The sequence below is a fragment of the Periophthalmus magnuspinnatus genome, chromosome 7, assembly GCF_009829125.3.
Source record: "Periophthalmus magnuspinnatus isolate fPerMag1 chromosome 7, fPerMag1.2.pri, whole genome shotgun sequence".
NCBI classification, from domain to species: domain Eukaryota; kingdom Metazoa; phylum Chordata; class Actinopteri; order Gobiiformes; family Gobiidae; genus Periophthalmus; species Periophthalmus magnuspinnatus.
This window is the reverse complement of record NC_047132.1, coordinates 12,716,689-12,729,781: the sequence shown is the minus strand read 5'-3', so window position 1 is coordinate 12,729,781 and position 13,093 is coordinate 12,716,689. Positions and strand designations below refer to the sequence as shown.

General features: G+C 42.5%; 1 protein-coding gene across 1 annotated transcript in view; it reads right to left on the bottom strand.

The window, feature by feature from the left end:
- LOC117374110 (protein-L-isoaspartate O-methyltransferase domain-containing protein 2) overlaps positions 1-13,093 on the bottom strand; it is a 248,400-nt gene that overhangs the window by 50,781 nt on the left and 184,526 nt on the right. The window lies entirely within an intron of this gene.

Genomic DNA, 13,093 nt, shown 5'->3' with positions numbered 1-13,093 from the left:
GGCTCTGGGACCTAGGATGACAACAGTAATACTTAAAAAGAGTTTTGCGCAGTTTTCACACTCTCAGACTACACTGGGACTTAACACGGAACTAAACCAGGATTAGACCAGGACCAAACCAAGTCTACATCAGACCTAAACCAGGAACTGATCTTGTATGTTCTTACCTGCTCATTCTGAAGGCTCTGCTCTGTTGTCTCCTCCTCCTCCTCTCTCTCCTCCTCTTCTTTCTCCTCCTCTTCTGTTGCTGCTGGGACCTCCTCCTCTTCCGTCTCCATGGTTTCTGGTTCTAAGATGGCCGTCGGTGCTGTTGCATTGTTTTGGTTGTGTTTTGGCTCCTGGACTTGTCCCAGGTGGAGCAGAGAGTTGGCCACTTCCTCTGCACTGTGAGGACACTGTTCCTCTGAGGCGACTGCAGGGGGCGCTACGACGGGTTCACACTCCATCGTCACACTCTCCTCTGGAAAATAGATTAAAAGGACGTATTAAATAAGATCCACTTTTAAGAGCTGTTATTTGATTTGGATCGTCATGGTAACATAAAACCTAAAAATTTCACGTCCTTAGGGTCTTGTGTGTGACTTTTTTTTCTTATCTGATGAGACGCAAAAACTAAAAATACCACAAACTTTAAATTTTAAACAACGTTGAAGCTTCTTCTGACACATATAAAAATGTTCATTATAACCAATGAGTGAGGGATGAGGCCATTTTGACACTCCATATGAAATCCACGTTTTCAAACTGCCATTTAATATAGAATTAAATATATATTGATTTTTGATGATATTTATGATCAGAGCAGGGAAAGATTTTTGGATTAAGTTGAAAAAAGTAAGAAAAAATATGAATCTGTGATGATTTTATAGCTGTTTTTGAGAATAGACATTTATGTCCTTAGGATTGTGAGTGTTCCAATACAGTAGCAAAATAAAATAAAATATAATAATATAAAAGAAAACAAAATGTGGCGTCTTTAGCATTAACAGAACCACAGACTAAGTTCTCTGAAGGTTAAGCTGTTTTAGATTAATATTACAATTTACAATGGACAGAAATTTAAATGATGATGATATTTTTAATACTAAAGATCTGAAAGAGCAGAATATGTCTTCAATAATAAACAAATAAATAAACAAACATCGATGGAGCTGACGTGTCCCAGATGGAGGTGAGTCACTTTTACTGTATTTCATTTTATAGAGTCATGACATCAGAGCCAGAGGACACCGCAGCGTCTGAGCCTCATTTAAAATAATACAACACTGAATCAGATGAAGAAAAAAATAAATAAATACAATAAAATATCTCATTAAAAATGTTGTAAAAATAATAATAATAAAAAAAACTATTCAAATAACCAAATCAAAACTCTTTGATTTGATTATATAACTCAAAGAACTGTTTAAAAATATGAAAAACTGCCATTGTTTTTTATTTATTTTTCAGATTACATTTTTGTCATTTTTTTTCTGCACACATAAAAACAGATACTGTTTCATTTTGTCAATAATGAAAAGATTATTATTTTTTTATCAAAGGTCGTCTGCGTCACATTTTGCAAGGTGTTTGGTTTTGAATAGACAGCCGCAGGCAGGTAATATCTTGAATAATTGGACAATTTTTGCCTTTGTTTTTCTACATAAAAATTGAAAAACTTTGAATTTCACCAAGGTTCAAATTCCAATAATTTCCGTAGCGATGCATGTTTTGTCCATGTTTTTGTTTGAATAATTATTTTTAACAAAGAGAGGGAGAGATATTTACACCTGCCTTGTAACCAGAAGGTCACTGGTTCAAATTCAAATGGTCTTGTGTACAATACTGTGTGAAAGATATTGTAGAATCCTTATAGTTTAACCTGTGTTGGAGGTCAGAGGTCAGAGGTCAGAGGTCAGAATCCTCATGTGGAGTTCTCTGTGTACCTGTCAGATGCAGATGTGTTGATCTGGTTTATGTTAATATCTCTGTGATGACTGGTCCTTCCATAGAGTTATAAAGAGTTAAATAGAGTTATGTAGAGTTGTATAGGCCCCGCCCTCCAACTGAAACTATGACATCATCTACAAAGTGATGAAGTCATACTCCCAGATGGGGCATGAGACACTTTTCCCGGTTGATAATTTGCACCTGATGTCATCAACGTTCCTTGGACTAGAGGCCCTGTTAGACTTTAATCTGAGTTTTGTTTTAACACAATCTGACCATAAAGAGCTGACTTATCTGAACTATAACAGGTGAGCTGATTTGTGCTGTTAAACAAGTCTTAAATAACATCACAGTCACAAACTAGCATTAGTCTTTCAGTTAGTCACCCTATCCCTAAAAATAAAATCAATTTTGTATTTCTTCTTTAGTTTTCAGACTTTGATCTTAAAACTTATTTGATAGTGTTTGCTAATATGTGTTTGTGTCACCATGGTAACAGCTGAACATTCTGCCATAAACACATATGTAGAAAACCCCAGCATGATATCCCTGCAAAGTATCAATATTCACTTTAACTGCCCCCATTTGTAATAATGTGATTGGCCGATAGAACGTGGTGATGTCATCTGAAACAGAATAATAACATTTTTGTTCGTACCTTCATCTTTCTGCTCCTCCTCCTCTTCCTCCTCTTTCTCCTCTTCCTTTCCGTTGGTCTGTCCATTTTCTTTGACATCTTCTGTTACTTCCTGTGTCTCCCCCTCCTCTGCTTTGTCCTCCTCCTCCTCCCTCTCTTCTCTCTCCCCTCTCTCCTCCCCGTCTTTCTCCACTTTCTCTTCTTTATCCAATTCTCCCTCCGCTTCGCTGCTTCCATCACTGTCCGCGCTAAAGCCCTCGTCCAGCGCTAGCTTCAAGGGGTGGGACTTTCTTTTGGAGGCGGGGCGTTCCGATTCCGTTTCCTGTTCGGCCTCGGCTTCCTCCAATCGGCGCTTTCTGGCGATTGGACATCCGAGGACGCTGGAGAGGAAAATAAAATACAGGTTAATATAGTTTAGGCTAAACATATTTATCTAAATGAGGCACCGTTTGCGTTCAGAGCATCCTAATGATTCACCTTGATGAGTTTATAAGCACTTTGCACAACTTTCAGAATCTATAGCGGAGTTTTGATAACAATAACTGGCATGCTAACTGTGCACTTATGATTATCTGTACTTAAAAAAAACAAACAGGTATAGGACCAGTTGGGAAATAGGAGGAGGGGAGGGCATCTGACACACAGGGAAACAGGAGCATGGGAGGGCATCTGACACAAAGCCGTTCCTTTTTTGTAGTGCATTGATGGCGATGATAAAACAGCTCGTCTCAGATCTTAATAAAAACCATCGGAGCAGAGGCAGCGTCGCGCCTCATCAAACACACAATATGAGTAAACACATGTAGCCTGCGGGGGGCGCTATGGCCGCTCGGGTCTCCACCAATCACAGCTCATCATGGCTCGTCCCCCGGCCAATCAGAGCGCGCCTTGGCCAATTGAGTGGAACGTTTAATGAACAACTTGTACGAGGCAGGGACGAGCGAGCAGCGGAGGGTGAAATCCAATAAACTCTGAGTGTATCACCTGGGAGAGAGAGAGAAAGAGGACAGCAGAGGGAAAGAGATGAGAAAGAGGAGAGGAGAGGAGAGAGGGAGGACAGGCAGGAGAGGGAAAGAGAAGAGGAGAAAGAGGAGAGAGGGAGGAGTGGAGAAGGGAGGAAAGAGAGGGAGAAGATGGGGAACAGGGAGAGAGAACGAGGAGAGAGTGGGAGGAGAGGAGAGAGAAGGACTAGAAGAGGAACAGGGAGAGAGAGAAGAGGACAGAGAGAGAGGAGACAGAGAAAGGGAGAGAAGAGGAGAGAGAGGAGAAAAGAGAGAGAAGAGAGGAAAGAGAGGAGGAAAGGAGAGAGGAGAGCAAAAAGAGAGAGGAGAAGAGAGAGGGAGGAGAGGAGAGAGAGAGACAGAGGAGAGGAAAGAGAGAGGAGAGAGAAGGGAGTGCAGGAAGAGAGGAGAAGAAAGGGAGGAGAGGGGAGAGCAGAAAGAGAACAGAGAGAGAGAAAGAAGAGGAGAGAGAAGAGGATAGGGTAAAAGAGAAAGAAAGGAGAAGAGAAAGGGGAAAAGGGAGAAAGAGTGAGAGAGGATAGGGAGATAGGGAGAGAGGGAGAAAGAGAGGCAGGGAGAGGACAGAGAGGAGAGGGAGAAAGAGAAAAGGACAGGGGAGAGAGGAAAGATAGCGAGTGAGAAAGAGAGGGGTGAGAGAGAGGGAGGGAGAGGAGAGAGAGCGAACATGCAGGGAGGAAATGGGGAGGGAGAAGACGAGAGGGAGAGAGAGCAAGAGAGGAGGAGGGAGTGCACGGCCCTGCACAGTGATACATGTAAACAAACACAGCCCATATCTGTCCTCTGCCCATCACACTGGCAGAGTGGTTAGCCCCTCCCCTCACACACTGGCAGAGTGGTTAGCCCCTCCCCTCACACACTGGCAGAGTGGTTAGCCCCTCCCCTCACACACTGGCAGAGTGGTTAGCCTTTCCCCTCACAGTCTGTGTTGTTTATGATGGACTCTTATGAGATGAAATATATATGAGGTATTAGAGTGGCGTACCTCCGATGCCTGGCGTATCGGCCGCTGATGTGTCCAGTCCCGTTGCATCCTGGGGTGGGGCAGCTGATGAAGAGGAGGGTTAGACTCATGTTAGGATGAAGGGTTAGTTTATTATGTGAAAAAGACACAAAAACACAGTTTACAGATTAGAAAACATGTAGGGATTAACTGATTAACTGGATTAGGATTTGGAAATTTACAAATGAAAATACGTTTATATTTCATCCCTACTGACTAGCAGAAAGAGAGAGGGAGAGAGGAGAGGAGGAGGGGAGGAGGAGGAGGAAGAGAAGAGAGGAGAAAGGGAGGCGGGGAGAGAGAGAGGGGGGGATAGCAGGGAAGTGGAGGAGGAGAGGAGAATTGGGGGAGGAGAGGAGGGAGAGAGGATGAGAAAGAGGAGAAGAGGGAGGGAGAGAGGAGAGAGGAGAGGAGGAGGAGAGCAGAGACAGACTCATGGCCATATCCTGTTACTGTGTCCGATAAAAATCAGCTCAAACTGGTTTAATTTCCTCCCCTGTCTCCCCCCTCCTCCTCCTCTCCCCCCCCCCCTTCTCCAGCTCCTCTTACCCCTTTTCGCCCCCACCCCCCTTCACCCCACCCTCCTCTTCTCCTCTCCTCCACTGCAAAAACAATCACAGCTACCTGACTCAAAGCCACTCTGATTAAAGATATGGGTCAAGTAGATTTGAATCGATTTAAAGCCCCACTGTGGGACATTTACATGGAACACATACGCACAAATATTAGCATTTGTGTAATCATTATGAGCGGGCTCCCCTCTCCACAGAGCTGACTCACAACTTGGACATGGCTTGGACATGACTTGGACATGGTTATTGGTTTGCCCGGAATGTTACAGAGTAGGGCTTTAATTTATGTCTATCTCTGGCTATCTCAATTAAAGCTGCACTATGTAACTTATCCGGTCGAGGGTCATCACCTGCTTGTTATTGCTTTACCTGTAATGTTCCACAGTATGAAATTATAAACTCATATATTCTTCCTCTGTTCGATTACAGGTGTTTGCATTGTTTGGTTTGATGGAGTCTCCTGTTTGTCTCCATGGAGATTGCTAAGTTTAATGCCATACTGCGGAACATTTCAGGCAACACAACAGCATTTCATCTGATAAATTAAAGCTACGTTAACTTCGGGCGATATATTTTTTTACAGTGCGTGAGCCGTGCTTCCCGTTGCCGTGACACCTGAAGACTCTCATTAACATAACGACCTGCAGCATTCAGCCTTTATTATTATTACTCCAATTATCCCTCGCTAATTTCACTTATTAAAAATGGCATTAGCATTTTAAATGAGAAGCGGCGCCGTCCTGCAGATTTTAATCACAGCGATAAGACCGATCTACAGAGTGCTTCAGAGAATCAGGACTTTACTTTAGAGAAACAGGGACTTCACTTCAGAGTTTAGTTTAGAGATTTGTAACTCTATTCTGCAAACTGGACTTTAAACCATGTTCTAGTCGTTTCTTCTCACTGAGCCTCTGAAGTTGTATTTGGAGCGATTCATGTTTGAGTTTAATCTTTAATCTCTTCTTTTAAGACACCATTTTGTTGATCTACCCCCATTTTCACCTCCACCGGTACACGCCCACTGTGACGTACGCACTTCCTTCTCCTCCTTCTCGTTTTATTTTTTTAAACGGTGATACTTGTAGGATTCAGCCATGTATTAACATGTTTTATAAGTTTTACTTTCCTCCCCTCCCTTTGCTCTCTGTGCTAAGTCACTCCCCCTTCAGAGCACAATCACAACACAATCAGCTGCATCCCACTGATGAAACTACTGCACATCACATCAGGTTTGTCAAGTTTCTGTGCACAGTTTTGTATCATGTTTTTGTGTATTTATGGAGAATTGTGGTGTGGGAGCAAAAAGTTGATTTTGCAGAATGTCTCTTTAAGTTTTAAATAAACCTTTAGCTTAGGCAAATAAAACATGCCATTGGAAAACCTCTTATTGCACTGAAAACAAAAAAAAAGCTTGGATGTTTATAAATAAAAGGCTCTAGACTGACGCCCGGCTGCTTCATCTCATCATTAGAGTGTTTTTTTACAGTGCGACTTCACTTTCTACTCTCATATTGTTCTCAGATGGTTGATCATGATTTTTGCTCGAAGCAGGAAATAAAAAACGAGCTGAGAGCGATCAATAACCGCCAGTGACCAGCAGGGGGGGCGCAGATGAGGGAGGATCACAATCAAATCAAATGTTTGTGTTTATCTAAAGGAGAGAGGGATGTGTGATGGAGGAAAATAGAAAAAAGAGAGGTACTGGTACTTACCTCAGCTCTTGTCCAACCAGCTCCATAGGCACTGTAAGAGAGAGAAAGAAAGAAAGAGAGGGAGGACAGGGGAGAAAGAGAGATGGGGGAGAGGGGGTATAAGGAGAGGTGAAAGAGAGGAAAAAGAGAGAGGAAAGAGAAAGGAGGAAAGAAGAGAGGAGAAAGATGAGAGACAAGGTGGGAGAGAAGGAGGAGAGATAGAGGAGAGGGGAAGGAGTAAGAGAGGAAGAGGAGCGAGAGGGTGGTGGAGAGGTAAAAGAGAGATAGTTGGAGAAGGTGAGAGAGGGTAGGAAGGAGAGAGAGGAGGGAGAGGAAAGAAAAGAGGAGAACGGAGAGGGAGTGGACAGTTGAGAAGTGAAGAGGGAGCGAGAGAGAGCGAGAGGAGAAAGAGGGGGTGGAGAGGTGGAGAAGAAAGAGAAGAGAACAAAGGTGAGTGCTGCTTTAAAAACACACTGCAAAAAGAAACACAGATCAATAAATCACAAATGCACAAAATCCCCAGAGAGAAAGAGAGAGAGATGAGAGAAAAGAGGAGAGGAGGGAGAGAATGAGAGAGAGATGAGAGAAAAGAGGAGAGGAGGGAGAGAATGAGAGAGAGATGAGAGATGAGAGGAGAGGAGGGAGAGAAAGGCAGAGATAAGAGAGAGGAGGAGAGAGAGGAAGAGAGGAGAGAGGGAGGAGGGAGAGATGGAGAGAGATAAGAGGAGGAAAGAAGGGAGGGAGAGAAGAGAGGAAGAGACAAGAAGTGAGAGAAGAGAGAGAGTCTGACCCAGGGTTATGCTGATTGAGTGATACGGGCGCGAGAATAAACACAACACCTACTCATCAGAACAAGAGCAAAACATCACAACAGGACCAAGTAAAAGTACTACGACTAACAAGGAGGAAAAGTACTACACCCGCGTAAAAGTACTACGACTAACAAGGAGGAAAAGTACTACACCCGCGTAAAAGTACTACGACTAACAAGGAGGAAAAGTACTACACCCGCGTAAAAGTACTACGACGAACAAGGAGGAAAAGTACTACACCCGCGTAAAAGTACTACGACTAACAAGGAGGAAAAGTACTACACCCGCGTAAAAGTACTACGACGAACAAGGAGGAAAAGTACTACACCCGCGTAAAAGTACTACGACTAACAAGGAGCAAAAGTACTACACCCGCGTAAAAGTACTACGACTAACAAGGAGCAAAAGTACTACACCCGCGTAAAAGTACTACGACTAACAAGGAGCAAAAGTACTACACCCGCGTAAAAGTACTACGACTAACAAGGAGCAAAAGTACTACACCCGCGTAAAAGTACTACGACTAACAAGGAGCAAAAGTACTACACCCGCGTAAAAGTACTACGACGAACAAGGAGGAAAAGTACTACACCCGCGTAAAAGTACTACGACTAACAAGGAGCAAAAGTACTACACCCGCGTAAAAGTACTACGACTAACAAGGAGCAAAAGTACTACACCCGCGTAAAAGTACTACGACTAACAAGGAGGAAAAGTACTACACCCGCGTAAAAGTACTACGACGAACAAGGAGGAAAAGTACTACACCCGCGTAAAAGTACTACGACTAACAAGGAGCAAAAGTAACTACACCCGCGTAAAAGTACTACGACTAACAAGGAGCCAAAGTACTACACCCGCGTAAAAGTACTACGACTAACAAGGAGCAAAAGTACTACACCCGCGTAAAAGTACTACGACTAACAAGGAGCAAAAGTACTACACCCGCGTAAAAGTACTACGACTAACAAGGAGCAAAAGTACTACACCCGCGTAAAAGTACTACGACGAACAAGGAGGAAAAGTACTACACCCGCGTAAAAGTACTACGACTAACAAGGAGCAAAAGTACTACACCCGCGTAAAAGTACTACGACTAACAAGGAGCAAAAGTACTACACCCCGCGTAAAAGTACTACGACTAACAAGGAGCAAAAGTACTACACACGGTAAAAGTACTACGACCTAACAAGGAGCAAAAGTACTACACCCGCGTAAAAGTACTACGACTAACAAGGAGCAAAAGGTACATACACCCGCGTAAGTACTACACCCGCGTAAAAGTACTACGACTAACAAGGAGCAAAAGTACTACACCCGCGTAAAAGTACTACGACTAACTAGGAGGAAAAGTACTACACCCGCGTAAAAGTACTACGACTAACAAGGAGGAAAAGTACTACACCCGCGTAAAAGTACTACGACTAACAAGGAGCAAAAGTACTACACCCGCGTAAAAGTACTACGACTAACTAGGAGGAAAAGTACTACACCCGCATAAAAGTACTACGACTAACAAGGAGGAAAAGTACTACACCACACTGTAAAAAATATTCAAGAGGAACATGAAACATCTACATTGTATATATTATATTATATAATTTAGATTATAATTGTTCTTAGAAGTTTTGACTATTTTAGAATTGGTAAATGGTCACATTTTATACTGCGCTTTTCTCCCTTCAAGGCTCAAAGCTCTTTACATCAAAGAACCACTCACCCATTCACACACACACACACACACACACACCAGTGTACACTGAGGGTGAGGGGGGTTAAGTGTCTTGCCCAAGGACACAACACACAGGCATTCATCTGTGGCAGCTGAAATCACACCGCCAACCTGTGTGTGCAGTCAATGGATCTGACTGCTCAACCAATGATGTTTAAACGACACACACCACCAACTGAGCCACTGTCCTGAATTATATTTCCACTTCACAATAAGATCATGTTTGGTTTAAAGATGTTTTTGACTTTCAACATATGTATTTGTTAAACTTTGCACAATTTTGCAATGAGTAAATGATGTAAGTTAAATCTACTCAAAAATGTAATGTGCCTTTAATACTGTAGCTGTTTTCTACAGTGTAAAGAGTGTGTGAAAATGCCTCTGCACAAACACACAAAGCCCCAAAAGTCTGAGCTCAGCGGCTTGTCCAAACGCCGCCTCAGCTCTAAACGTGATGAACGGCGTCACTTTCTCTTTCATAATTGGACAAAATGAATTTAAAACCCAAACTGCAGTCGGCAGTGAAAAATCGCACTTTTTCAGCCAGAGACTTATCGTAATTAGCTCCAAGTCATAAATCACCTCATATTCATAAACAAATGCTGTTAGCGCAGGCTGTGTTAGCATAGCGTGTGTTAGCATAGTGAGTGTTAGCGCTGGGACAGAGACATTTTCATTTGAACAAAATCTACAATGGATTTATCAATGTTAAAGTAGCTGTACCTGTTTTTCACCCCATATATTTGAGCAAACTGTGTGTCAGATGCCCTCCCTGTGTCTCCATGAGGTCTTATTCTGCATAAAAACTACTAACCCTTTAGTTTAGATCTGTTCTGAAATGTCCCAGTGTCAGGTGCCCTCTAGTGTGTCAGATGCCCTCCCTGTAGTTTACCTCTGTACAAACATGTTCTGATGTGATTCTTGTTTTATTTTGTCAGTTCATATTTCAGTCTTTTTGTCAGTTCTTCTGGACGTGTTTAAAATGTGAACTTTGACCAGAATCACATTATTTCTTTTAAACTGACCCTAAACAAACTGAAGTAAACACGTGTGAGTTTGTGTGCTCATGTGTCAGTGTTTCTGTGAGTTTCGTCATGTGGACTGAAGCGGGAGGAGCCTGGACGCTCTGAAGTGTGGCTCTGCTCTCTGCTTTTCAAATGAGAATGATTTTCGAATGATTTAACGACTGAACATATAAATGGACATAGCTAACCTGCTATCGACTCTGGCTCTAATTCACTTTACAATGAAACGCTGTGTCCCCTCCGTCTGTAACTGCTGCTGTCAGACTTGTCATTTTGGTCTAAAAAGTTCGTATTAACCTGCTCTATATGATCCTGGGGTTTTATTTTGCCATTGTGTCCATAAATCGAAATATGAACATTAATAGCAACAGCAATAGTTCAGCTGGTAGAATTCTCACCCGAAGGTTTACACTGCTGTTGTGTCCTTGAACAAGACACTTAACCCCCCTCGCCCCAGTGTCTGTGCACACTGGTGTATGAATGGGTGAGTGGTTCCTTCATATAAAGAGCTTTGAATGACTTGAAGGTGGAAAAGTGCTATTGATACTTTGCAGCTGATGTCATCAACATTCTCTGGGTGTGATGCTAACTGGAGGCACTGCTCTGTCTGAAGCTCTGTTACTCAAGTTAGACTTTAACCTGAGCTTTGCTTTGACACAATCTGACCATAAAGAACTTAAAGACTTATCTGAACTACAACAGATGAGCTGATTTGTGCTGTTAAACACATCTCTCTAAATTTAAAATAACATCACTATATCAAGCTAACTATCGTTAGCCAACAATTTTTAGTTAGTCCCTCTCGCCTTTTTGTGTAAAATCAAACTCCTAAACAGAACCATGAATGCTCGGATTGATCACAGGCTCCTGAAAATATGCTCTTTAAATCACTTTTGTATTTTTTCCTGAGTTTTCAGATGATCTTAAAACCTTTCTGACAGCGTTTGCTAATATGTGTGTTCTGTCACCCTGGTACCCGCTGAAAACATTCCACCATAGAGATGCATGTAGGACACCCGCAGCACGGCGTCACAGCAAGGTACCAGTATAAATGTGACTGTTTCACCGTTTAAAGCGCTGAAGTCTTACCTCTGATTCCTTTGGAGCGAGTGCGTGCTCTCTTGTCGTCACCTTCCACACTCATCTGCAGACAGACACAAGTCAGAAAGTCAGGTTAAACTTATTCAAAATTATATCTTAATACATAAATTAAATAGATATAAGATATTTAGGGGCAACAGTCCCAACCAGTGTGTACTATTGTTGTGTCCTTGGGCAAGACACTTCACCATCAGTTTGTCAAAAATACCAAAACTAGTATCAAAACTAGATTTAAATTTTTCACAGGTTTTGACACTAAAAAAGTCCCATTGACAGGACAGAAATGACCCTTTTCTAAATAATCAGGAAAAAAATCACAGTATATTATCATCGTGGTATCGGGAGCAGTATCGAGCATCGGGTCTATTCCTCAGTATTTAACTTGTACATTCTTAAACTGTTCAGATTCCACTGACGGCAGAGTCAATATCAGGCTTGCTCGTTCACTCTTTGATAGAAAAAAAAAAAAAAAAAAATGGTTATGAAACCAGTGAATGAGATGGTTTCCATTGAAAAGTCCAAGGGTATCTGCACAAAGAGGAATCAGATTTGCTTCTTAAGAAACACAGAGACACCAGAGGAAACACGCTAACGTCTCCTGTTTGAGCCACACTGTAAAATCACACCAGGACACAAGGACGAGGGGTTAGAACAGTGAAGAAGACGAGTCTGTGAGCTGTTTTTGCCAACTTCTGCTCAAAATGTGAAAAAAAATAAAATAAAATAAATGAAATCAGTCTTACACATGTTAAAGGTACAGTGTGTAACTTTGTGGAGGTGCACGTCATCTATATGATGCCACGGAAACAAAGTTAAAACCATACTACAGAACATTCTCCATGGAGATAGATACATTTTATGCCATACTGTGGAATATTATAGTCAAAGGAACAACATTCCCATGGAAAACAGCAGGAAAAAAGTAAAATAAGTTTCAGATGCAAACCTGCTAAGTCAGGTTTGTGGAGATGCGAGCCCACTCAGAGTAAGGACCCAGGTTTTTCAATAGTTTCCAGTGCAATAAATACAACCAACATGAAAAACATACCTCTATTTTAACCTTTTCTGGGAGGGTTATGTAGTGTGGCTTTAGTGTGGCAATGACCCCATTGTCGGCACAACACAAAGTGTCTGAGCAATTTCAAGTGATGTTTTGGTCTTTTTTACAGTGTGCTTTGCTTTGCTCTCCGTTTGCCTTTCCATCTCTTCCCTGTAATTTTCGCTGTGGTCAGGACCCAGCCGCGCCAAAGGAGCTGACAATCACAACCAGAATCATAATAAAAGCAGAGAGAGTGAAGAGGGCGAGCGCTAACGCGACGGCGGGCTAATAAAGGCCTTTAAAACCATGAGCGCTAGTGTTTTCCCCGCTCCACTCCCAGCGCCTTTTAACTCACAAAGGAGCAGGTGTTAAGCGGCTAGCAAGCGCACATTAGCCTAGCGCACGCACACTCTCACACACACACATTAGTGTTAGCCTAGCCCGTACACACACACACACACACATTGACCCGCACGCGCTGCAGTTAGCTTCGCTTTAGCCGCGCGCTGTTCTAAAGCTATCAGATGCTTTTT